The following is a 3,671-nucleotide window of genomic DNA, read 5'->3' as shown; positions in this document are numbered from 1 at the left end:
CTAGGGAGTAGATGAAACTTATGGCTAAATAATACTAATTGAATGTGATTTACACTTGTTATATCTTGTATTAACTTGTCTACTTGTGTAGCTGTTCTTACTTGTTATTGATTGATCACCAATAGCATGTTTATAGTGTTATTATTCAATGAGAGTTGGTAATAACAATTGAAACACATGAGTAGAGCTTGAGTTGTATGTTCATGAAAATAGAGATACACTTAGGTGGATTATTTAGCATTTCATGAAATAAAACAGAGTAGTAGTAGTATTTCACCATGAAAATAGGGAAATCTATATTGCTCTAGGCCATTTCATCATGAAAATGAGACTTGGTAATCTTGGAAATAAATCTCTGGTTAAGCAAGAATAATAGCAAGAAGTAAATCCATTCATTTGTGTAGTTTATGCCATAAGTGGAATCTACATCCCTAGAATCTTCCTTAAGTGAAATTTCTCTATTTGCATTCAGCATTTGTTAAACTAGATTTGTATATTAGAGTTGTAGATTACAGCATTAGACTTTCTCTGCTCAGATTAATTGTAAGTCTAAATAATAGAGAGAACAAGGGCTTAGTAATTGTTTAAATTGCTCCTCGTGGGATCGACCCGATACACATCTTGTACTACAATTGCGACCTGTATACTTGCAGTCCAACGGGTGTAAAATCGGAATTAAACTTGCATTGATAGTAAAAATCCCGTCAAGTTTTTGGCGCCGTTGCCGGGGAGCGGCAATATTAGAGCCTAATCATCTTTATTAATTTAGACAGTTTTATTTTTTAGATTATATTTAATCTTATACTATAATCAGTTTTTTTTTACCATTGAAGTTGCATAATATCCCTTATTTCTGTTTGTAGTGTATGCACCGGGAGTCTCGAGAAGTCGCACCTTTCGATCCAGAAATTGAGAGGACACTACGTAGACAAAGGAGGCACACACAACAGCAAGAGGAACAAGAGATTTGGCAACCGATAGAGGAAATTTTGATAGAACTATCATTTGAAGAAGAAATGGCTGAAAATGAAGCAAATAGGCGAGTTCTACGAGATTTTGCTCTACCGGGAACACAAGGATCTCAAACAAGCATAGTAAGGCCTACGGTAAATGCTAACAACTTTGAGATTAAACCATCACTTATCCAAATGGTTCAACAATCTCAATTTGGAGGTAATGCAGTAGAAGATCCTAATACACACTTAGCTACATTCTTGGAAATTTGTGATACAATTAAAATGAATGGAGTTAGTGATGATGCTATAAGGCTAAGATTGTTCCCATTTTCATTGAGAGATAAGGCCAAACTTTGGCTACACTCTCATGCTCCTAATACTTTCACCGGATGGGATGATTTATCAAGAGCATTCTTAAATAAGTATTTTCCACCAGGAAAGACTGCTAAGCTTAGAATGGATATCACTAGTTTTAGTCAATTGGAAGGAGAATCATTATATGAGGCATGGGAAAGGTTTAGAGATTTGCTTCGGAAATGTCCACATCATGGACTGCCGGAATGGTTAATCATACAAACCTTTTATAATGGTTTATCTTTCTCCACTAAAACTATTATTGATGCAGCCGCAGGTGGAGCTTTAATGGGTAAATCACCCCAAGAAGCTCAGAATTTGATAGAAGAAATGGCCGCAAATAACTACCAATGGGCCAATGAAAGAGGTAATACGAGACGTCACGCAGGTATGATAGAAATGGACACTCTCAATATGCTGAGTGCTCAAATGAATAATGTGATGAAATTGCTAAGTAGACAAGGTGGAGTTGATCCAAGTTCATCTAATGCACACGTAGCTTGTTGCTCTTTCTGTGGAGGTGAACATGATATTAATGAGTGTGTTGATTCTGAGCAGGTACAATTTGTCAATAATTACAACCGAAATGCTCCAACTAATCCCTATTCGAATACTTACAATCCGGGATGGAGAAATCATCCAAACTTTGGATGGAAAGATCAAGGCAATCAACAAAGGCCAACCAATCCGCCGGGATTTCAACCAAGGCAACCACGGGCTGAAACTAAACCAAGTTGGGAGATCGCGGTGGAAAAACTTGATAAGGTGACTTCGGATAGATTCGAGCGAGTTGAGGGGCGGTTGGACCAATTAGCTGGGATGTACAGAAACTTGGAGGTTCAAATTGGTCAAATTGCCAATGTGATCAACAATAGAAACCCTGGTGAATTACCAAGTAAAACCGAAGTGAATCCGAGAGAGCATGTCAATGCAATCATTCTTAGAAGCGGTAAAACGGTTGAGGGATTCGATTTTGAAAATTCAGGTGGTGAAAAAGACAAGAAGCAAGCAATTGAAGGGGAGCAAGAAAGTCAAAATGATCATGTTATCATTGATATTGATGCACTTCATCCCAAATTAAATTCTAATGTGATACCTTTTCCTCACAGGTTGAAGAAAGATGGACAGGATCGGGAGTTTGAAAAGTTCTTCAAAATGTTTAAACAATTGCACATTAACATTCCTTTCATTGATGCTATAACACAGATTCCCTCTTATGCACGTTTCTTGAAACACATCATGTCAAAGAAGAGGAAAATTGTAGATAATGAGATGATAGCATTAACGGAAGAGTGTAGTGCATTGATTAAGAATAAACTCCCTCCTAAATTGAAAGATCCGGGAAGTTTTTCTATTCCTTGCACTATTGGTCAATTGCATTTTTCTAATGCTTTATGTGATTTAGGTGCAAGTGTGTCACTTATGCCGTTATCGGTTGCTCGGAGATTGGGACTTCAAGAGCTAAAAGCTACCAATATTACATTGCAATTGGCGGATCGGTCAATCACACATCCCATGGGTATTTTGGAAAATGTGCTCATAAAGGTAAGACAATCTATAATACCTGTGGATTTTGTTGTCTTAGATATTGAAGAAGATGTGAGAATGCCAATTATTCTAGGACGACCGTTTTTAGCCACTGCACGAACTATAATTGATGTAGAAAAAGGTAAGCTTATATTACGGGTTAATGGTGAGGAATTGGAATTCAATTTGGATAATAAAGAAGGGAATATAGAGCCTACTGCTCTTGTTTCTAATATGCCATATGATGAAAAGGTTAACCAAGAAAGGACCGAAGAAGTTAAATTTATAAATGTCCTTGGTACTAACTTTCATGGTGTAGGAACAAAGGAGAAGAAGATAAGGATGGAAGTTGGCTTAATAAATTCGCCATTCCATGAAGAAAATGGTGAAAAGTTGAGCCAATTCAGAAAAGACAAGCAGAATCCACTCCAAGGTGAAGTTGAGCCTCTCTATGACAAGTCTAATATTCCTCCTTGGCATTTGAGGAAATTGGACTATGAAGATCAATGCATGGTTCACCACATGGTGGATTGGCTCGGGAGTTTCGACCCATGGGGAGAAAATCTCTCTCTAAATGCTCTAAAGTGATTCAACTTTTTCAGTCGAGCCAACGACTATAAACAAAAGCGCTAATTGGGAGGCAACCCGATATTTAGGTTATATTTGTTAACTTGGTGTGATTTTGTGGTTTGAATCAATGTTTTAGCTAAATTGTTGTTTTTGTAATGTAGGGTTGGCAATTGAAGGCAAGGATGACCAATTGAGTACAAAAAAGGCGAACTTTGATCAAACAACTCAACCCCTCGATTTGCGTTAAAGGTGTTTTTGATTCAT

The 3,671-nt window shown here is 37.2% G+C and overlaps 1 non-coding gene across 1 annotated transcript; it reads right to left on the bottom strand.

Annotated features, from left to right (window-relative positions):
• Positions 1 to 1,403: 1,403 nt before the first annotated feature.
• On the bottom strand, positions 1,404 to 1,510 carry LOC140013153 (small nucleolar RNA R71). Its single transcript, XR_011820222.1, has one exon. It is a non-coding gene; the product is annotated as a small nucleolar RNA R71 (small nucleolar RNA).
• Between the last annotated feature and the right edge of the window lie 2,161 nt (positions 1,511 to 3,671).

Source organism: Coffea arabica, chromosome 8e, assembly GCF_036785885.1.
Source record: "Coffea arabica cultivar ET-39 chromosome 8e, Coffea Arabica ET-39 HiFi, whole genome shotgun sequence".
In the NCBI taxonomy this organism is placed as follows: domain Eukaryota; kingdom Viridiplantae; phylum Streptophyta; class Magnoliopsida; order Gentianales; family Rubiaceae; genus Coffea; species Coffea arabica.
Note: the sequence above shows the minus strand (reverse complement) of the source record. Positions and strands in the feature narration are given on the sequence as shown.